The 24,415-nt window shown below is 38.5% G+C and overlaps 1 long non-coding RNA gene across 1 annotated transcript in view; it reads left to right on the top strand.

Moving 5' to 3' along the window:
* Positions 1-20,271, top strand: part of LOC137096662 (uncharacterized) — a 300,873-nt gene extending 280,602 nt beyond the window's left edge. The window contains exon 4 of the long non-coding RNA XR_010909602.1: positions 18,666-20,271. This is a non-coding gene — a long non-coding RNA (uncharacterized lncRNA). The remainder of the gene's footprint in view (positions 1-18,665) is intronic.
* The last annotated feature ends 4,144 nt before the right edge of the window (positions 20,272-24,415 follow it).

Raw genomic sequence — 24,415 nt, 5'->3', positions numbered from 1 at the left:
CATTCCTCCCAAAGTGGAGGGAAAGTGTCACAAGAGTGGAAGGAGTGGAAAGTGTTTTTCTGGTAGCTCTAATGGAGCTATCCCACTTTTCTTTCCATTTCCCCATATGATGGGGGAAAGGGTGGTGGTGTAGCATGCATTGCCACCCTTTCCCCTGTCCCCATCATATGATGGGGACAGGGCACCAACGCGCCTTGTCCCATCCCAACTATAATAATAATAATAATAATAATAATAATAATAATAATAATACTTTATTTATACCCTTCCACCATCTCCCCAAGGGACTTGGAGCGGCTTACATGAGGCCAAGTCCAACAACACATCAAAAACAACAAGCAGTAATACAATAACAAGCAATAAACAAAATAAACAATACAATTAATATAAATCACAAGTAGACAATAAACACAAGAATTTAAAAACCTATGGCTGGGCCAAATGTAATTGTTAAAACTTTAAAAATAAATGCTGGACATGAACAGAGGATGTCTCTATTTGGAGGGTTTTAAATCAAAAGTAAAGAGCAACCCAATGGGTAATTAAAGTGCTTCTCAGAGTATTTTGCAGGGGATCGTTTCCTTTATTCAGGGAAGGCACAGTGGAACAGACACGTTTTCAGGCTCTTCCTAAAGACTGCCAATGTGGGAGCTTGTCTGATATCCTTGGGGAGTGAGTTCCAGAGTCGAAGGGCAACCATGGAGAAGGCCCTCTCCCTCATCCCCACCAATTGTGCCTGCAAGGGAGATAGGAGCGAGAGCAGGGCCTCCCCAGATGAATGGAGAGATCGTGTGGGTTCATGATGCGGAAGGTGGCACACAGGGCACCACGAAATGCTCCATGCTCCTTCCATTTCGCCAGCAACTGCCAGTAAAACAGCATGACTCTAGGGACCATGTGAAGTAGTTGTAGATGTAGGACAAGAGATATGACAGAGATAGAGTCCGAGAAACCAATTCACCAGGAAAACAGGCCCTAGAAGGAATGATTTTAGGAGCTGGGTATGTTGAGCTTGGAAAAGAGAAGACTGAAATATTTGAAGGTGTATCATAGAAAATAGAGCAAACTTGTTTTCTGTTATTCCAAAAACAACACACCAGTGGTCAAGAAAATATATTCTACCTAACATTAGAAAAAACTAGCTGACTGTAAGAGCTGTTGAAGAGTGAGATAGTTGCCTCTGAGTGTTGTGGACTTTCATTTGTTGGAGGTTTATGACCAGCTTTCAGAAGTGCTTTAGTTGCATATTCCTGCAAGGCAGATGGCTGTACGAGAAGGACCTTGCTGTTTCTTCGAATTCTATGATTCTCTGAAGGAAGCAAAGGATTATGCTTAAAGAACGCCAAAGATTTCAGTGGGGTAGTAGCCCTCAGCAGAACATAGAAATCATAGAATCTTAGAATTGGAAGGAACCATTCTGCCATGAAAGAACACACATGTCAAAATACTCCTGAGAGGAAATGGAAGGCAAGTTTCTAAATAGCTACTAGCTCATGTAAGATGTCTTTAGTAAATCAGAAAATGTTTCATCTCGTGTTAATAATTTTTAGAATCCTTTGATTCTTTTAAAGTTTGTTCTTCAGTAATTAGTTTGGTAACAATGATTCTTTTTTATTTGATGTTTCCTGTTAGAAATTTAGGTTTGTAGAAGCATTAGAAAACTGAATCTTTTCGGAAATTAAATTAAAAATTACTTTTTGCTGTAACTGGAAAAGACCATGGCTATAATTACTCCTATGTACCACAGTATATCCATTAAACAATTCACTTCAAAGCAGCAACACATCTTTCTTCAGAGAGACAGCATACATTAATGCTTTTATTCTATCAAAGGAAAATAGAATCAGAGCCTCTACACACACACACAAGGCTCAAGAAAAACAGGCTATAGTGGTGAAAACCCTCTGCATATAAGACTTAGGCTTTGAATTGGAAATGTGTGAGAGAGTGGTCCCTCCATCTGCTGCTGTCTCCAACTGCCTATCCTCCAACTGCCAGCTTCTTACCTACTCACTGTTGCCTCCTGGCTCAGATGCTCCTTCCCTTACCTCTTCTAGCAACCATGACTACTTGTGATCCTCTGCCACTTATTCCTGTTAGTCACTTCCCTCTTATTTATTATTCGTTTCATTGCCCTTCTTTTGTGCTGCATCTTATAGCACTACCTATGCAAAATCAAAATTTACTTTATGGATTTTTTTAAAATGTCAGACTGTGGATGGAAACATGAATGAAAAAATATTTGGATATGAAGAGCCAAATTCAATTCTCTTGTTATTTTCATTCTTGTTTTGGACTTCAGTGTTGTCTCTCCTGCGTGTTGCATACTGACGACTCACAATGTGTGTTATTATTTTATTGTTAACTATTTAAAAAATATTATTCAGACTTCAAAATCTCTGAGGATGCCTGTCATAGATGCAGGCAAAACATCAGGAGAGAATGCTTCTAGAACATGACCATGCAGCCCGAAAAACCTATAACAACCCAATATTATTAAGGTTCATAAATAATTAAGGAAACTCAATTCAGGTGCATATTCATATAGGTTTAGGTATTTATAATGCTTGTCATAACAAGTTTAAGAAACTTTAAGCTATTGCAAATCATTGCCATATGCACAGTTTTGCCTAATCACAGAGGGGTACTTTTTGTAGGACTGAAAGGGATGTTTATCTGATCATAATAGGAATAAACTAGTTTCTAAGCTTGTGCAGATAGTCCAGAATATTTTTGTTGCTTGGTTATAATGAATAAGGTGTAATGGCTATGTGCTGTCGTGTGCTGGGCCTATGACAATGTCTGTTTATAGGACGTGCTTTCTGTATGCCCAACGGGACGCCGGGGTGCCTCAGCTAAAGGGTTCCACAGGTTTCCCAAAACAAAGTTCTGTGGAGGCTCAAAATAAGTCCAACAAAGTAATGGCTTAAATCTTCGAACAAATGCATAAAATGCCATATAATCTTGAAAAACTGGTAGCTTTCTCGATCTGCCGACAAGGGACAGGCAACTGTTTGATAAACTGTTCCTTTCCTCTTTAGGGAAACCTTCCGACCCCTCCTTGGGCAATCTTTCTTAACCCTGCTGGCATGAGGCCCCAACTCCCGGCTCCAAGCTGCGTTATGGATAGCCTGAGTGGTCCCTTACCAGGCAATGGTTGCTGCAGATCTGCCAAGCTGGTGTCCTTTTAGTTTCTCCATGAAGGCTGTGGAATTGTAACTTTACTCTCCAGCAAAGCTGTAGAGGCTTTCTTTTTTCCCAGCAAAAGCTGGCTGTAGATCTATATCTTTGAGCCCGGCAGAGCTGTAAGAAGTGAAGCTTTTTACAGGTGGGGTAGAGAAAAGCCCACACGTCCTACTGTGTGGCTTCAAACTGTGAGACTGAACTAAAAGTCCCCTTTTCCCTCCAAAACCTGGGGAAAGGGGCAGATCTAAAGGCTCTAACAATGATTGATAGATTGTTGGTCCTATGATTGCAACCTGGGGAAGGCTACCCAATTGCAAAAAAAGCATAGCTTGAATAGATTCATGCAAACTAACAGTGCAAGAAAAAGAATCAAATCTCCTGGCACAGCCGTGCCAGCGCAGGCTACTTGAGATAGACTTTGGACCTGGTCTCACTTGTGATGAATAGTTATTAAAAATGGTCAGTAAAGGTTCATGACATTCAACATTCACAAGTGAGACTAGATGCAAAATCTATCTCAGGTTGCCATTACATCTTGCTCATTAAAACCAAACAACAAAGTTTGTAAAATTAACTTATTTTTCATTCAAAAAAACTCCTCCTTTGAGTATGCGTGTATCAAAATGCAAGAAGGCACTATAATGTACAGAGATTCACATGTAGCAGCTGTTTTGTTCAACACTTACCCACATGTATCAACTTCCTACATATAGCATTAGCAACTTCTCATTTGTGAAACATGGCCTTGTGACAGTACAGAAACATTACTGCAACTGGTTTATATTAGACTCTTTCTTTAAAGTAGTCTACATGTAGGGAATGGAATGCAGAACTGATGACAGAATGGTCATCAAGAGGCTGGTTGTCTTCGTTTTTCCAGTAGGAAGATTGTCTTCTGGAGTAAAAAGATTAAAAATTGTTTGAAAGTTATTGTAACCCAAACCTGAAATCGTCACCTAATCCAATGCATTTATATCAAAACAGACAGCTTCATGGTAGATTGAAGAAAATTACCTCAGTGGCTATAAATCAAAACTCATCCTGAAGTTATGCCAACAAGGAAAGGCAGCACTGTTCACCTGCTATACCTCAGTTCTTTCTTGGCAGACATTGGAGGATGTTAGCCCAGTTAAGCCTATAGGAAGATCAGTTTCCTAGTGCCTGGTTTGAAAGTTGAGTTGTTCAAGCAAGATAAATACATTTGATAGCCACCTGTTGTAAAAAAAAAGTTCAACACATCTTCAATACATTTGCACAAGGACCCTAAAATCTTGCTGTTGTTTTAGATTAAACTTGATTTACAAAGTAGATGGGGCCTGGGGTTTGGAGATAAATACATATAAGAAATTGAGGTCTACACTACCATATAATGCAGTTCAATGCAGTTTTTATTTATTTATTTTAATTTATTTCACTCTGTTTGTATCCCAAATTTCTCCACCCTGAAGGGGACTCAAGGCGGCTTTACACATGGCAACTATTCAATACCTTTGATGCAGTTAAAATACATTCAGTTAAATGTTTAAAATTAAATGCACATTAAAAACATATAAAACATAAAATCACTATGAAAAATCACGCCATCCACAATCGTAATCTGGGGCCATTCCAAAAGTCATTGCACATAATTCCGTAGCTATTATTGCATTATAGTTAATCTCCAAAGGCTTGACACTAGAGCCAGGTTTTCACTTTCCTTCTGAAGGCAAGGAGGGAGGGAGCTGCTCTAATATGACTGGGGAGGGAGTTCCACAGCTGAGGGGCCACTGCTGAGAAGGCCCTGTCTCTCATTCCCACCAGATGCAGCTGCGAAGGACTGAGAACAGGGCCTTCACAGATAATCTTAATCTCTGAGATGGTTCATAGGGAGAGATGCATTCAGACAGGTAAACTGGGCCAGGACCGGTAGGGCTTTGTAGACTAAAGCCAGCACTTTGAATTGTGCTTGGTAGCAGACTGGAAGCCAGTGGAGCTGACATAACAGGGGAGTTGTATGCTCCCTGTATGCCACTCCGGTGATCAACCTGGCTGCAGTCCATTGGACCATTTGAAGCTTCCAAATAGTTTTCAAAGGCAACCCCACATTGCAGTAATCTATTCAGGATGTAACCAGAATGTGGACCACCATGGCCAAGTCTGACTGCATTATGAAACTACATTACATGGCAGTGTAGATAAGGCCCCATTTTTACAAATTCCCAAGTCACTAGAGCATATTGCTAATTTGGAGAAGATCAAAGGTAACATTAATGCTTAATAGGGCTGTGATCCTATACACATTTCTCTGAAGAATTGCACAGTACAGCTGCAGTTTTATACACATGTATGCAAAAGTAAGTACAGGTAAACATAATAGAACTTACTTTTAAGTAGCCATTCATGTACACTAATCTTAATACTTTCTACATGCACACAAGGGGATTAGGTTCCAGTTTGAGAAACATTTGGAGCTGTAGCTATATGTGAATAAGCATTACAGTTTGAAACGATATTTGTTGAATCTTACATGTAATAAATTATATATTTTCACACTGGCGATTGTTTAAAAATAGTTATAGTAAAATCCCACAGGTATTAGGTAAGTGGTTCCATCATGTTAGAACAGTTGTAGTTAATAAAGCTGTATTCCCCACCACAAAGGGCTTTTAGGCCATTTCTCACTTGGATTGCTTTGCTTTGTGGGTTTTAAAGGTTTAGTCATTGGTATGGAGAATTCAAAACCAATGTTTTAAACAAAACTGTGAAATACATCAAATATTTAGTTCTGAATGGCTAATGTTACATTGAGACGTGTAGCTAAATTTCTTAGATGAAAAGGAACATAGCAGCAATGGCAATATAGATCACATCAAAACCTTAACACAAAGCATTAAGTCCCAACCCTTTCCTCAGCATCTGCTTCATTTTGCTGTGTTGCTTACAGAGAAAATGAAATCCGTCATTGTACCATGTATGACATAATTAATTATATTAAGTGAATCTTCCTAAGGCAAGAAGCAGTGAATTATACTGGTTAGAATTCCTGTTGTGTCCCCCAGTGTGTGTGATATTTTTACTGAAGTGCTAATTTGGAAGTCCAAAGATAACCCTTTCTAAAGCCCATCATTTCCCCAAACGACCATCCACTATATACATTAGTGACATTCTAGAAATTATAATAATTTGAAACCAGGGGGACAAAACTTTGATGTCATAGTTCACTTATATGCTAAAAATGTCTCAGATTTACTGTGTGGGCTAAATAAAATTGTAGGGAAAAAACTACATCACTATGCAATCTAGATAGTAATGCTTCCCTAATGTATCTGCTGTTAATTTTTTTTTTAAAAAAACCCTTTAAAATGCCTAAGATTTAAACTTGCACCTAAACCATTTGTTGTGTGGAGGAATTACATTACTAAATATGAAAGATGCTTGTATGTTATTTTGGAATTATGGCCAAAGAGTTAAACAAACAGTTCCATAATTAGACCTTATTATTTGACTTTTTTTTTTCATGTCAGGAGTGACTTGAGAAACTGCAAGTCGCTTCAGGCGTGAGAGAATTGGCTGTCTGTAAGGACGTTGCCCAGGGGACACCAGGATGTTTGATATTTTACCATCCTTGTGGGATGCTTCTCTCATGTCTTTACATGGGGAGCTGGAGCTGACAGAGGGAGCTCATCCGCACTCTCCTTGGATTTGAATTACCCATGCCTCTTAGGATTAAGTACAAGCTACATGTTTTAACATTCAAAGTCCAACACAACCTCCTTCTTCAGTCTTTCATCCCTTTTTACTTGCCCACTTCAGATCTGTGTTCGTTCAATTCTAGGCTTTTCATCCCAATCATGGGTTTTCTTGTCCTTGACTTGTCTTTGTCCCTTTTCATTAGCTGCTCCATACTTTTGGAAATGTTCCTTCCCTTGTTATTTTTAAATATCAAACAAAAATGTTATTGTTTCCCAAAACTTAGTACATTGGTAACCCAATGTATAGTACACTGCAGATGTCCAGCCTTTGGGATACTATCAGATGAACTACCAATATTAGGTCTTCCTGGTGCCCAGTCTTTCCCAGGGAATGTAATCCTGCCCAGGACTTGTTGACAAACCCAATTAAGACATTTGAATTGCTTCAGCAATATATTGAATATTTCACATATTTCATATATAACAATACTTGTTATATTGCTGTCACTCTATACTTTTCTTTTTCCCTCTTTCTAAAAATGCTTTTCTTGTTTCAGAAAGTTATCCATTCACTGTGTTGTAGTACAGCTTGATAGTAGTGTTACTACTACTGGTAGAAGGGAGAAGAGGGCTGCGCAGATGTTCAATAAACCTGTGTTTGGACCTTTTATATTGTGTTTGGCATTCTTGAGGCTTCTGGGTCTTGACAGGATGACTCTCTGGTCCTACATACAGACATTTCAAAAGGTTAGAAAAGTTAATAGGGGAGTGGAAGAGTGCTGTGTAAAGTTAGAGTTATGTGCACTTCTGTAGAGTTTTGAGTGTTTATTTTATTTTTTGAGAATGATCCATTATTTGGGAGGAAGCCACAAGGAGGCACTAGACAGGGAAGGATAGTCCATTTTACGTGGGGAAGGGGTTGAAGGAGTTAAACCATTTCCCCTGTTTCCCAATTATCCCACCTATCCTTTCATCCCTTTTTACTTGCCTGCTTCAGATCTGTGTTCTTTCAATTCTTGCAATCATCAAAACAACAGTTTACGATTGGGGCGGCTCAACCCATTACGCAAAGTAAGCATTTGCAGTATAGTTGATTTTGCCCAGGGGTGCTCTTGAGGCGCTCTTGGGGGAAAATAGACCTTGACATATGCGAGTTGTAGTTACTGGGATCTATAGTTCACCTACAATCAAAGAGCATTCTGAACTCCACCAATGATGGAACTGAACCAAATATGGCACACAGAACTCCCATGATGAACAGAAAATATATATCAGTGATTAGCTGGGGGGGGGGGGGGGCGGCAAAATACTGTTTGCTTACTTAAAAATTACCAAGGGCTGCCTCTGTTTACAATATGGGGGGGGGGGGATCAGCAAAAATTGGGAAAATAATTTTCCTCCTTCAACTTCCTCCCCCCTCTTTAAAATGGACTATCCTTCTCTGTCTAGGCCCCCTTTTGGAGTCCATCCGGATAATGGAAAAGTACCTGTTTTTCCAAGTAATCTGGTTTGTCTGTTTACGAGGGTCTCTATTCCCCACACACCAGCCTTGTGAATATATAGTCCAAAACCATAGGAGAAATGCCATCTGAGCCAGGGTGCTTTGCTCAAACAAATATTAGTGCAGGATGATCACAAAAATGAGAGAGAATATATTTATGTTCAATGTATTTGCTGACTGACTATGCCTCTCTTTTCAAGCGAGCTCCCCCCAATATATAAAATTTTCATATGTACCTTTTACAGGCAACTGATCAAAGCATCTGCCTCACAAAGAGCTTGAATTAATCGTACATGAACTCTCTTTCTGCTTTATGGTTTGTTTGTAGATATATTTTTCATTGTTTTTAATTATTAAAGTTAAAGTAATTGGAGGTTTGCATCTAATATCAAAGGTATTGTGTAGAAAAGGTAAACTAGTTTTCTCCTGGGTATTTTGAATGTTCTGATAGTTTATCAGAAGAAAGGTAGTGCACATTTGTGCTCTTCTGTGGAAAGGCAAATATGCTTGAAATATGTACTTTTAAATGTTTCTTACTAGAACACAAGCAAATACATGTCATTTGAGACTTATGCCCCCTTTCCTAACCACAAAATACAGTTTTTCCTTTGTGACTGATAAAGGTCAGAACTGCTGAGAGCTTTCTTTTTAGGCTTATACCAACACCATGATTCTTAACAATTTCATCATATGCTAGAAATCTTACTTAGCGATCCCTCATTGTTCAAACATGATGGCCTTCCAAATTCTTGGAAGATGCCTGTGTCTGAAGTTTTTAATGTGTGGAAGTCAGTGCACAGCCGATCAACACACAGTCTTCACAGAGTGAGGGTCCCAACCAGTGGCGTGTTTAACACGATGATGGTGGCTTCTTAATTTGTTGCAGCCTTCTTCTGTCTTCACGTCCATCGTAATGTGTACCATGTTATCTTCTGCCTAATATGCCATTGAGGTCTTCAGATTGTGTCCCGTCTGGAACCTCCCCTGTGCACCCCCTTGGGAGTGCATGACTTCAGTGGTTTATTGGAACACACAAACTCCCTCACCAGAACAAGGTGACAATCCATTGAGGGAGGCTAGAAAGCAGAAACATAATGGAAGTACATTTGTCAAAAGATATTCTAATATAGCGTATGACATTATAAATAATAATTTCAGCAAGTATTATAATGTTCATATTCAACTACCTCCTCACATCATTGCATCAGATGATCTTGATATAATGTGCACAACTTTTACAAAGATTTCCCAAGATTTAATGCCCTCAGTCACCACAAAACAAATATTTTGCCAAGTGGAATGGCCATCTAATTTTCTTGTGATTCTTAAATCGTAGCTACATGAAGAAGCCATAGATGGTGCTTTTAAAGTAACTGTTTGAGAGGTTACTATATAATTTATGTTGGTAATTTTCTTTTTTAAAAGCATAAATTATATGCATTAAAATAGTCTCTAGTCAAGCTGGCATGCTGTTTTCTATCTGAAATATCAAGTTGTTCCTTTTTCTTTTCTCCCTCTTCATTCTGTAGTTTCCAACTGATAACAAACCTTTGTAATGTTCCCAGGCAAAAAAAGTGTAACATCTTATGAAGTACTTTTTTGGGTCATGTCATTTTGAAGACAATTGTTTTACAGCTACTTTTATATCATATTTAATGCATCATAATAAAAACACCTCTGTTGCCCTGGCCTTTTGAGAATATGCTGCATAGTAATAACTGTATTCATTTTCAAACCATTATACTTGTACTTTCCAAGAGTCTGTGAAATAAGATTGTGTGGATTTTACAGAAGCCAGTTGGCACATGAATTACATTTTCATGCTGTGAACAGGATTTTCTAAATGACCCCCAATTCAGTTGAACTCTATTTTTAATAGGATTTACACAAGTATAATATTGAGTAGTTACACAACTAGGTTTCATATCCAAATATTCATATGTAAGTAGCTTATTCTGGATCTAACATAATGACAGAAGATCTCTACATAGTAGAACCAATGAATTCTGAAACCACTTTGACTGTAATGGATGAATGCTATGAAATCATGGGAACTGTAGTTTAGTGAAGCACTAACACTCATTAGCAGAGAAGTTGTACGATGACTACAACTACAACTTTTGTGATTCCATTACATTGAGCTGTGGCAGTTGAAGTGGTGTCAAACAGCATAAATTCTACAGTATAGGTGCACCCTTGGTTGAGTATCCTTCTGTTTACTCTTTTGTCCAGTCTCATTGGAACTAATAGGAACCTAATCATCAATACGTTACCCTATTCATTTCAGTTGGAGTCAAACATTAGTAATTTTACCTCAAGCCCACCTACCATGACTTCTGAAAGGATATGTAACAATAAGCAAGCCATAACTTATAGCTCTAATGGAGTAGTTCTCAACCTCTGGGTCCCCAGATGTTTTGGCCTTCAACTCCCAGAAATCTGGTAAACTGGCTGGGATTTCTGGGAGTTGTAGGCCAAAACAGCTGGGGACCCACAAGTTAAGAACCACTGCTCTAATGTTTAACAACCACTTCATATGTTCTGTATCACCATTTAATTCCCATGTGAGTTTAATTTTACCAGCAATCACATGTTTTCTTATGCGATCAAATGGAAACCCACCTAAATGAGACATATCATTCAAGATATCAGTATCATAGATTCTATTTTGCATATTTAGAATTCATAGTACGAAATTTTATTTTTTATACAGATCTTTCTCTTCTATATAGAAAGTCTTATACCATACAGGTACAGGTAAAGTGCTATCAAAGTGATTTAATTGTACAGTGTAAATGAATGAGTGGCAGAACAATTGTAGTTCCAATGTTAACTGATCATGGAAAATCTATAACACAAGATATTGAAATAGTAGGCATTATTTTTGTTGTTTTGCATATGTGTGTGAACAACAAAAAACTCAAATCCTTTCCAATAACATAATCACATTCTCATATCACACACTCACCCACTTGTTATGTTAAGTTGATTACATTCTGATTGCATTTACATCAATCATTTTTATTATATTTCTGTGATTCAAACATATGTGCAGAGAGGGGTTTACAACTTTTCAGCCAAATTTCCTTTGTAATGTGCAAAGTACACAAAACAGGTCTTGGTGGCTGTTTTCTGTTCCCCTGTTCATCGAAAAATACGTGGTATATATGCATTTTGTGTTGTGCTTTCACGTGGTAGGGGAGTGTACAACAGTCATGAGTGATGAAGCCTACACCTTTAATACACAATTGTTTGATACTGGGATCTGGCGAAGATACACATGCTCACGCATTCCAAGGTCTTAAAATCGTTGTCATTTTGTTTCAGCTGGCTGTTTTAATGTTGAATGCACCTCATAACAATGACTTTATTTTCATTTGCTGGCTTTGTTAACTGTTATTATACCACTATTTTGTGAACTGCCTTGGAAAACAATGCACATAAAAAGCTGATATATAGATCTTACAAACAAGTTAGAAAATAAAAAAGATAATTAGAATCTCAGTCAAGAAAGAAATAGAAAAGTAGCCCCACTGCTAGCAATGAGTAAAGCTTTGTTATGCTGAGTTCCCTTTCTCCCTGCCTGCCTGTCTAAATGGCAAGGACCACCTGTAATTCCCTTTTCCAAATCTGAGCAATATTTGACCTCTTTACAAAGTCTGCCAGCAAGCGTGTTAAAGCATCAGGATTTTCCCCGGTGGTGACTTGAACATCTGTCTCTTAGGAACAAGCTGAAAACCACCAACTCATTTCACAGAGACCAACCACACACCTGTTAAACACTAATAACTTGCATTTACTATTGACCTAAAGACCTAAGCCGGATGCCAAGTAGTGACCCAAAGGAGCAAGGTTTCAGATCCTGTTACCAATCCCTTGAGCCATCAGTTCCTCTGGGATAGTTCCTCTGCCTCCCTAAAGAAATCTATATTTACTGAACAAAGAAAAAAAAGGAAACATGAATATGGCACTGTTTAAATGGCTAGGTTTTCAGAAATGTGGATATTGTATTAATATTCACATATTAATATGTAACACATTGCTAACATATGTTGGATAATGGAGTGCACCCAAGAACTTCAGAAGAAAATCAGTCTGTGTAGCAAAACCTTTGATTGCATAGATCAGGGAAAACTGGATTGTTCTGTGAATGAACAGCATTTTATGCTACTAATACATATGGGATTAATAGGGCTTTATGTGACTTTACATTGATATATGTGGGTTAATGTTCAGTGGCTATATTTAATTAGAAGAAAAAGTGAAAGTATATTTGGGAATATAAATCAGGTTTAGTAATCAGTTTGGGGAAGTGGTAGAAAACTGAAATTGATTGAACCAGAGGTGGAAATAAAATAAAATTGAAACTGAAGCAGAACTGGAAAGGCAGAGCAAAGAGAAACAAGAAGCCCAAAAATCAGAAACGAAAGAAAGGATTGCGAACAGTAAGGTACAAACTCTGTGCTAATACCCTTTCACTCAAACTTCAAACAAAGTGTGCATATATCATTTAGGAGTATTACTTTTAGTAATGTCATAAGACGCTGTCTCACTGCCTTCTAATATAGATTCCTTGGGAACAGTTAGAAAATTATATTCCTCTATCAATACCGATTTATGAAAAACTGCCCAGAGTGATTGTCATAGAGTAACTATGGGTCTTAAAGCTAATATTTTCTCCTCAGAAAGAAAGGAAGAAAGGAAGGAAGGAAGGGAGAGAGAGAGAGAGAGAGAGAGAGAGAGAGAGAGAGAGAGAGAAAGACCTGAGCTGATCTTGATAGCAAGCAATTCAAAATCACAGACTCTGGGTAATTGTCAAATGTACATTTCTTTTTAAAGCTGCACAATTACAGTTATAGCCATTTGATACCATTTTAATCTGGGATCTCAATATTAGTGAAGCACTAGTGATCCCAAGCAGACAATTCTAATACCTCATAAAACTATAAATCCTAGGATGCTACAGGATACAACTGTGGAAATTAAAGAGGAATGGTTTAAGAAGTGGTTGCTTCCAGGATGAGATGGTGGCTACTATAATGCAGGTTAATGCAGGTTAAGGTCAGGGTGCTATAATGCAGGTTAAGGTCGGGATGTCTACAAAATGTACACTCTCAATGTGTGCTGCAGCATACATTTAAACAGTGACAACATATTTAAAAAACTCATTGGAAATTTTGGAACAAGCACAAAATCCACTGCAACTGATCAATGTACTGTATATCCCATGCAGACTGGAACCTAAGAGCAAAAAAATGTGGCGCAATCATCAGTATCAGGACACTGATACATTTTACAAACCTGGAAACACAGCTGGCCTGAAAGTAAACAAACACCTCTCCAGAGAGGAAACCACAATGTTCCCATGGGAATGCTCGCTTTTCAACCCTTTGTCTCTGTTTCCTGTTCCCTGCCTTGGTCTAACACTGATCTTGAATGGTTATGATGATGCGTATCTGCATATCTCAATAGACTAGGTAACAAAAAATTTTTGGGTTTGGATCGATACACAGTCAATTGATATTGTCCACCATCTCATCCTGGAACCAATTCATGGGTTGATAGTGTAGGAACTTTGCAGCAGAACTGCTTCCTTTCAATCCTAACTTAATTTAAGTGTCTGTTTAAAACTGCCCCCAGTTATAAATTGGACTACATACACGCTTTCCTCCAAAGTAAGTTCCAGTGAATTCAATGGGACTGTTTTTGGATATGTGATTGCACTGTTAACTGATTGATGTGCACAATATCTTTACTTCTTTATTGAATTTATATCCTTCTTTCTCCCAAAGTGAGATGCAAGGTTTCATGCAAGGTTATAGAATCATAGAATCATAGAATCATAGAATCATAGAATCATAGAGTTGGAAGAGACCTCATGGGCCATCCAGTCCAACCCCCTGCCAAGAAGCAGGAATATTGCATTCAAATCACCCCTGACAAATGGTCATCCAGCCTCTGCTTAAAAGCTTCCAAAGAAGGAGCCTCCACCACACTCCGGGGCAGAGAGTTCCACTGCTGAACGGCTCTCACAGTCAGGAAGTTCTTCCTAATGTTCAGATGGAATCTCCTCTCTTGTAGTTTGAAGCCATTGTTCCGCGTCCTAGTCTCCAAGGAAGCAGAAAACAAGCTTGCTCCCTCCTCCCTGTGGCTTCCTCTCACATATTTATACATGGCTATCATATCTCCTCTCAGCCTTCTCTTCTTCAGGCTAAACATGCCCAGTTCCCTAAGCCGCTCCTCATAGGGCTTGTTCTCCAGACCCTTGATCATTTTAGTCGCCCTCCTCTGGACACTTTCCAGCTTGTCAACATCTCTCTTGAATTGTGGTGCCCAGAATTGGACACAATATTCCAGATGTGGTCTAACCAAAGCAGAATAGAGGGGTAGCATTACTTCCTTAGATCTAGACACTATGCTTCTATTGATGCAGGCCAAAATCCCATTGGCTTTTTTTGCCGCCACATCACATTGTTGGCTCATGTTTAACTTGTTGTCCACGAGGACTCCAAGATCTTTTTCACACGTACTGCTCTCGAGCCAGGCGTCCCCCATTCTGTATCTTTGCATTTCATTTTTATAACAGAACTTTAAAAAGTGCCTCATTCAATGACCAGGATGGGGGGAACTGATGAAAGTACACAGTTACTCTATTGTGCCTGAATACAGCACCAATCAGATAGAAGCTTTGCATCAGAAATACTCTGGGAGCCTTTTGTTTCTTTCTTTCCTGAAAATGCTGAAAGCTAGATTATTAGTATAAGAAATGACAAATGACAAGACTGAAATCTGAAAGGTACCAGCAATCAGCAAGTGTACTTCCACAAATGTACTTTTAGATGAAAATACAACAAAAGGAAAATAGCAATGTGGGCAGAGCAGAGTTGTTTGTCAACATGGCTCCAGTGACAGATTTTCGTGCTGTTAAGAAATGGCTTTAATTCAATTGTTAGCTGCTGTGAAAGAGATGAGATGCCAGAAGCAGGACTCTATGAACTAGATAAAAAATTAATTATGACTAGAAATCTGTGGCAAACAATCATCTGGAAAATACATTGTGTTCTGGTACTGTAACAGAGTGGTTGAATACACTCTTTGTTTGAAATTTCTGACATATCCAGGTAATCTTGGAAAGTATTACATTCAGAAACACCAGAGAATCACTGCTAAGCAGGATAGATAGGTAGCAGGACTCAGTATAAGGGATATCATTTTTTTCTTCAAAAACTGACACACCTGTTTTTTCCTATTGAGACACCACTTTTCACTAAGCACGTACAGTGGTTTGAGGTCATGTACATGTTCAATGTAATCACAATCCTGACCTCATACCATGGTAATCTAATCACTTATTTAGTGAAACTGGCTTCTCCCAAACTAGTTCCAAGCTATATTGTAGTAGCAGTGTAAATCTGCCCTTAGTCTCAACTTCCTTGTGTAAAGGCCTGCATAAGAGCTATAACTAGCATTTGGCTGGATGTGGGCATGGCATTTCATGAAATCAAGAAACTGGATAAAATATATTGTCCAGCCTTGTACAGCTTCCCAATGCTAAAGAGGAAACCATTCTTGAACAATATGTACACAAAATCATAAACATGTATTTGATGTTCATATGTCTCATAGATCTTGAAGATGTGCAGGAGAAGTTTAATAAAAGCTGTTTTCTCCCTGGGTCAATATGTCATTTCAGCAAGCCCTTGCTTTTGGAGATCTCTAACCAGTGATACCAGAAATTTGCCCTGGAGTTATCTTCTCTGCTTAAGAAAGTTTGTTTTATCTTTACAAATAAATACAGGCCAAAGGTTTTTATTCATGTTAAGAATTTCTAAAATAATATGCGACATTTACAGTGATTTAATTGCACAGCTCGTGATGACTCCAATTAATATCCATTTACATTCCATATTAAGGCACAATCTTTTCTGACTGCTCATAATGGAAATGGAAAAATGAGTTAAAAGAACATCAGGATTTTATTCTTTAGAGTTATAAAAACAGCTGAGAGAAATTCCAAAATTGCAACTGCTCCCACTGCCTTATTTAATTGCTTTAAGCACAACTTTAAACATTTAATTTTTAAAAGACATATATCTAGACTGAATTAAATGAGCCACTTTGGGTCTCGGTCCAAAGACAAAGGTCCCAATAAAAATCAGCATCAACACTATCATCAACAAGGACAAAAGCATGCATCTTAGGCTTAAAATATTTATACTGTCTAAACATGGTTCTTGTTAGAGAAAGTTGGCATACATTATTATAAAAATAGTAATGTTTGCGTTGTATTTTGTTCACCTTCTTCCAATTAATAGTAATGGCTATCAGAATTATCTTTGTATATGCATTTCAAATATATGTGGCATCCCAAAATTGTTACAATCAGAAGCAGCACCTCCTTGTCACAACCTGTGATGGGGTAGAAACATCATCCACTCATGTACTGATAGCTAGTAGACTAGACCTCCGTCTTTTGGTGTGGCGTATGCCTGCTAAAATAGGGTTGGGGGCAGTTACAACCACGGCAACAGTGCCACAATTGTGCCTATGTTCAGATCAGTGATTCTCTTAGGGATGCTCATATCTGGTAAACTTTGTTTTGGATGGTTTTGGGAACGGTTATTCAGTAGTTATGTAGAATTCCAATTAAAAGTTTAAAATGAAAATGTTGAGATCCTGTGATGTGTAAACCAGGCCTTGTAGTCTCTGATAAAAATTGCAAACTAAGGGTCCATCTACAAGTTCCAAATGAGATGGGGTGGTTGGGGAGTAAATTGACTTTGTGGCATCCAGATGAAGCATGGAACTGATTCAACTTACATTCACAGCAAGGCTGCTTAATGGGAGTTGAAGGCCAAAACATCTGGGGACCACAGGTTGAGAACCACTGCTCTAGAGCTCATTTGCATTTTGACACGTGTAAATGGAAATCTATATGACTACTGAAAAACATCTCCCAACGCACCCAAAACAAAGTTTACCAGGTATGAGTTTCCCTAAAACCGCATTGAGTCGCCTATATAAATAAATAAATAAAAGAATGGCTACTGCCGTTTACATAGCCATCCCACTTTCTCTGGGTTTGGGTGTTTCAGGAACAGGGAAGGACACTTACTGTCACCATTGTGTACCCATTGTAGCTGCATGCTCAGGACATGAAATTGCCTTCCTCCCTTTATTCTTTCCACCTTCAAGTTATGCTGGTGTTTCAGCCAGTGTTAGCACTAGCAACTGGCAGTACCCTACAGGGTTCAATACTGTTGAGCAGTGTGGAATTCTTCCTGCCACTGGGGCACTATGGTGCTGGACAGTGCAGACTCCTTCCCACTTATGGGATGGCTTAAAGGCTGGTTGTGTAGTCTCCTCATCCTACTTCACTCCAGATTAGCTCTGGCATAAATGGCCTGTGTAGATGTGTTCATAGAATAGTTTTTGGCATAAAGACTTATTGCATGAGTAGTATCTCTTTAGAGGGACAACATGACATAGTGGTTTTAGTGTTGGACTAAAAAGCTCATCATATGGCGGCAGCAGGAGGTGACGGGGCTCCTCTTTGCCATGAAGCATGGAGAATCCAGTGCCCCATGCCACACATTGCCTGCATCATCAGGAGGGCAATCACATGGGGGAATCATGAGTCCACGTGGAACATATGTGGAGTGTACGTGGGACATACATAGATTATGACAAGACGGGAAGCCTCTTGTGCTGAGGTGGCATGTCGGTTCTGCCCTTGTTCACCTATGAAGTTAGCACAATGTTGTCTGATGGGAGCCAGCCAGCTCCATGGGTGACTGGGGCTAGATTGGTGTATGCCGCCGATTCTAGCTCTGTGTGACGAGGTCATAAGAATCTGGTTTGAATCCTTGTTCAGCTGGCTGTCCTTCGACTAGTTGCCCTCATTCAGCTTTAGGGAATGCCATGGCATCTTCCTCTCACCAAATAAATCTTACCAAGAAAACCTCATGCTAAGTTTGCTTTAGGATTGCCATAAATTGGAAATGACATAAAAGTACTCAACAGCAGCAGCAAGAATGGAGTTCTTTAATCTGAAAGAAGGAATTATTGTTGTCATAGATACTAAGTAGCAGTAGCAGTGATAAAAATACAGAGATAATTTGAAGCTTCTGCACCTCTTCCTTTCTGGGTGGAAGCAAAGATACAAAACAGATGAACGATAACAGATGCTTCAATGGCATATATTTTCTTCCCTTACATTTTTGTCACATTGTTAACATTCTCTAACAATGGCTCCAGAATATTCAGAAAAAGTAATGAACCAAAATTTATATTTTTTTTCACTGCAGGTATTGTGATGCTGACTACAAAACTGCACTGATGAAATGGAGAACAGAACTTGATTCTTCATTCACAGCAACTGAAAGATCAGGATATATCAGAAACTGAAAATTCAAATTGCTGAAAGACAATATAATCTGAAAGAATGCAACACCCATTTCCTTCCTCCTGCCCCTTGTTGAAACAGATTACATTTCCAGTTCTTCTGCCATGCGTTTACTACCATCAGAAAACAACAAAGGAAGCCATGGGAGGAAAATTCCAATTTTGCTATTTCAGTTATGGAAGAAGCCCAAATCGAAATTCAATTGAAACCCATTTTGCAATTCAAAGAGTTGGAAAAGGGAAAAAGCAGGAACTAATGAAATACTGTACAAGTTTAATAAATTTGACTTGAGGACAGAGTGTCCTTTCAGGCATACAATAACAAGAAATCTTTCCCATGAAAGATGAGCAGACTGTTTTTGACTGCAGCATATTCAACTGAGAGGGAAAGGAATACATAATAAAAAGAAGGAATAATCACACTGGCCTTGCAGTCTAGAGTCCAAACTAATATTTAGTCCTATAATAACCACGTCTCCAAACTACAATAGAGGCAGGTGCTAGTACACCCAGGATACTTCAGTTCTAATGGTTTCTTTATCTAGGATTCATTCAAACTTGGAAGAACAGGATTTTTGTAGGGACACGCTTACTGAATGCTGAACAAGCTGAGTGGCATTTCATTAAAAAGTTCCTCCATCATCAAAACTCTTTGATAATTGTTTTGAGTAGCTTAATCTTTTGACCTTATCACATGTCTGGTGGTTGGCGGAGGCAGCACTCTTCTTAATGGAAAGGCATGGAGGCTGTTGTCTCACCTCAATTCATCCGCCGGCTGGTGATTCTATGGAGGGAATCAAGGTGCATGTGCAGTGTGTGCAGCTTCCCTCCAACACTCAGACAACATGGGAGACTTCCTGTGTTGCCAGCTCAATGGGGGAAGTCGCATACACTACAAGGTCCAATGTTAGACTTTGTTAGACTGTCTTCAGAGATGAGAAAGGAAACTATATATCTGAGAGAGAGAAAGGTGTGGCCTCCTGTTACTTGACTTAGGCCCAATCTTCACTGCTCATTTAATGCAGGTTAAAGTTAGCTTCAGACTGCAGTGGCCAAATAACAAACTCCCACAAAAGTGTGTGAAAGAAAGCCCTTAATTTGCATCAATGCTTGTTGTAATCACATTCTGGGTCTCAAACTGGTTCCGGGATTTCCTATGTAATCATCTGCTTAGTGAAAGCACACTTTTAAAAAATACTGGTTTGAAACTGTATGAAATGGTTAGTGTAAATATGCCCTAACAAAGATTGACAAAAAAGTATATGGGAGGAACGGAAATTGTATTTATTAGGAGTGTAAGTCTTTATAAACATGAATAATGTTACAATTTTTCTCCTTGCTGTGAGAATGTCAGGAATTGTACATTTTTGAAGAATATGTACAGTTTAGAAACTACTCTGTTCAAATAAATGCCCCTTTTTTGCACAAGAAACATTTTTCATGAAAATGAGCATTTTCTCACAATAAATTCCAAGCTGTGGATTCACCTATCCAGTATTCACCAAGTCAAGGTTTACTGATAATTAAGACACCTTTGGGTGGGTGGGGGGCATTTGTTGAATATTTCCAAATATTCTTTCAATTGTAAATATCAGCATAGTGATGAGGGAATTAAAAAAACTGATTGAGGGAACCCATTAGCAAGCCATCACTATGTGTCTATCTATGCCTGCTATCCTACTTCCTCAGTAGGCATAGAAATGTTTGGCAGTGTTGTTGCTCCTATCTTCACTTACAAAACTTCATTACTCTTTTCTCTCTACATGGAAATGTGTGTTGGCTAGCAAGAACTGAACTAAATTCCCTTACATGAGAGAGTATTGGACCCCCTTGAACCACTGGATTTAAATTCTTATCAATTCGTTACTGGACAATTTGCTACAGTTCTATTGAATTTCAGTGGCAACTAAGATGATTTTCATAGTGCTTAGAGGTGAAGAAAAAAAAGTAAGAACAAGAGGAGGTTTTGTTACAATGACCCCCCACCCCACCCCAATGTATGGTCTGGGTGACTTTGGTAATGCTGATGCTACTGATTTTCAATGATGTGATTTTAACAGGAAATGGAACAGAAAGTGAGTTCTGCAGAATTGAGACTGAGGACTACATACAGCCTACAGACAATTTGTAGACTTAGGGTCCTTCTACACATGCATTAAAACTTGAGAAGAGGAGGGTTAAAGGGGGGAGGGGTGGCTAAATGATGTTCAGTCAAAGTATGGGAGGAATCAGGAGGACTTGGGTCAAGGGCTGGAAAACACAAGTTTTCAAGGTGTTCTTCAAACCCAAATCTTCCTAAGAAGAAATATGCACCTTTCCATGCCTGTATATCCCAGCAGACATGGAAAACGGGTGCTTTCCTTCTCTCCCCCTGGTATGGACTCCTCCAGAGCACATGTTTCTGAAAAGCCTAAAACAGCTGATCAGCTGTCAAATGGAGACACAGGTGACTCAGAGAAGCACAAGTGGAAAGCAAATACAATTCTCTCAAATTCTTTTACACTTTGTAATGTTAAACCAAGCTTGAATTAACAATTAGAGGAAGACAAAGACCTGAAGATTTTTTTTAAAGAATTGCCCCGCTATGTGCTGGATCTAAAAAAAAAAAAAAACCTTCCCTGTCCATTCTCCATCTCAATCCACTACAAAAAACAGCTGTGAGGATGGCGGGGGACTGTGCAGCAGAACTGTACAGGTCTCTGTTTGGACTACCTTTGAGACCCTACATTTTAAAAAAACCATTTCTTTGTACCACATTTTGGTGCTATCTAGAAGTTCCCTAAGTGTGCCTACAGACTAAGGAAAGCCAATGTCCATAATTTGTTCTGTATCATGCACCCTATGTGTTCCAGCTACCATGACCAATGATAAAAGGTACTACAAACTAGATAGTAGCCCATCTTTTTCATTGGTACAGTGGACAATTGAAAAATATCCCTTCATAACAATCTTGTCTAGAAAACCCTGCAATAATTTTGCCCTAGGGTTGTCATAAATCAAAAATAACAGCAACAAGTTCTGTTTTATACTCTTGGAATACATGATCCCAGTGCTTGGCTCATATGAGTTCAGGAAGTACCCCAAAGCCTACCCTGTCATGTATGAGAAAGCATAGTAGTTTGCAGAAATTTTAGCAGTAGTATCAACAGATGTTATGCTTGTCCCTGTTTTCTCCTCATTCTTAAAAAACTGAAGGGGAGGAGAATATCCTTCTTTTTGTCTTTTTTTTCATATTAGTATCATATATAATATCAACCATTGTTACAACAAGTAGTGATCGGCATAACAAAAAACAAAACAAAACAAAAACAACACAATGTTTTCTATTAAACATATTTGCTATTTTCCAAGCCAAGTTCCAGAATCTGAATTGGGTTTGGTTCAAATTCTGGAGCTGTAAAAGAATAGAAAGAGGGGTCATCATACTCACCAGGGAATATGATCCACAACAACTGTACCAAAGGGAAAACATAAACAGATGTATATGCGGAGAAAAGCAAATCTTTGTAAAGCAAAACTGTTCTACACACTGCTAGTATTATGTGGTGTTATATATGGTTTAGCACAACATTATGGAGCAGTGTTTGTAGTTCACTTGTTATTACCGAGTGTCATTGTGTGCTGATTGCAAGCACTCAAGTGTTTAGAAAGAACTGCGGATACCAAATGGAGAAAAACAATACACAGGAGACTAATATCTTTAAAAGTGTAAATTATCTTTTCCTTGAGAAAGCAGGAAACTAATGAGTAAGTCTGTCAAGACATTTTCTAATAGATGTAAATACATTAAAAAACCCTAATCTATCATTGCTCTTTCATTTTATGAGCATGCTCTATTATTTCGCTGGTCGTCTGGATTTATGCTGAATTGACAAGGCAAACTTTTAGATACTTAAAAGTGATGGTGGAAGATGGGTACTTGGCAAAACATTAGACAGTGAATCTCAACCACTATCTCTGAGAATGAATGGTATTTTGAAGAATAGGAAAGAATCCAGATTTTAAAGGTCATGCATTTATTTAATCTATTTATAGCTTGTGGGATTAAAATGATTTTCCAAAATGGAAACACCTAAAATAAAGAGATACATTGTGACCCAAATTCTTGTTAGAATAAGAGATAGGATTCTAAGAACTACTTATTCAATTAACACCTTCAAGCCCAGATAGATATTTTACTTTCTCCCACTTTCACAGGATAACCCTTTACACATGTTGCAATAGATTTTTGAGGCTCCTAAAATGTCAAAACAGTTTGCTAAGTGACACAGAAGAAGTGGTAGTATTTGAAAAACAAATCTAACACCAATTTTGGATTATGGGGGAAATTGCACAGTTCTTTGGATGCTGGCAGAGATGGACTTAAAAAAAGGAGGAGAAATAGATAATAAACTTTGTTCCAAAGGTTATATTGAATTGCTAGATCCCTAATGGATTAAATCGGGGCACTTGCATTCAATATGACTTCTAGGCCAGAAGTCATATTGAATGCAAGTGCCCAGAAGTCATATAGAATGCAAGTGCCGATCTTCTGATTTTTGTCTCGCCTTGAGAATTTGTAGCAGATGTGCAGACTGCATTCTGCAAAATGCAAAGAAAGCAAAAACTGGCAGATTTTGATACATCTGGCCATTGTAGGTTGGGATGAACAAAGTATGACTTTTGCTACACATTGACCAGCTATGGCCCTCTAAGGCTGTCAGCATCAATATCCAATAAAGTACATTGAGAAGGGTAGTTATAACTGTGTTAACAGTATTACAATCATGGTTATGTAGGTATTATGGACACAGATCGGTTACAGATGTGTAACTTCATGGTACTTTCAGGGAATGCAGTTTCCTCATATATAAGTGGCACCCTTCATTCTTTTCCCCAAAGATTGCCTTTGAATACTGGTGCCAAGTATATACTGTGAATATAATAACATTTTATACAAGTGATCGGATGTGACATGTCTTTCCCAGCAACCAGTACCCCAAAAGAAATACAAATTGAAGAAGTATGCTCAAGAAAAAAACAAGAAAATATGTTTGCAGTTAGAGATAACTTCTACAAATGTCTTATGCTTGATTTATTTTAGTACCTGAACTGTTACTCATTGGAGCAGGGTTGCCAGGTGTTGAAAGTGAAAATAAGGGACTCAATAACAGTAACTGCAAAGTTCAAGGTGAGGTTTAGTGGGATGACATCTGTCGGGACAGAGCTCCTGCCTGTCTGACTGCCTCTTTGTTGCTTGGTGCAGAGACCATGGAACGAGACTCTGGAAAGAACATGGGGCTCATTCAGAAAGCAAGAAGTGAGCCTGATCTGTGGCCTCTTTTCCAAGGAGACTTCATCCCTTAAAGAGGCCTCCAAATATGATTCTTCTGCTTTTTGAATTTGGGCTGTGCTTTTTCCTCTCTATACATAGCAAGGTGTAGCAGAAATACAGGACAATTGGAAAATAATGTTATGGGACATTTTACTCAAATAGGAACTGCCCCTTAAAATCCGGGACACCTAGCAACTCAGCATTGGAGGCCTCTGATAAATCTGGTTAAAATACTGGATATTTTCCTGTTATGTTGGTGTGTTTGGGGATTACCAACTTAACGCTGGTTAATTTCAGAATTCTCTTCCAAAGATAATTGTGAAGAAAAGAAAGAAAGGG

Source organism: Anolis sagrei, chromosome 3, assembly GCF_037176765.1.
Source record: "Anolis sagrei isolate rAnoSag1 chromosome 3, rAnoSag1.mat, whole genome shotgun sequence".
Classification (NCBI taxonomy): Eukaryota; Metazoa; Chordata; class Lepidosauria; order Squamata; family Dactyloidae; genus Anolis; species Anolis sagrei.
The sequence above is the reverse complement of the archived record's forward strand: the minus strand, read 5'-3'. Positions and strand labels throughout refer to the sequence as shown.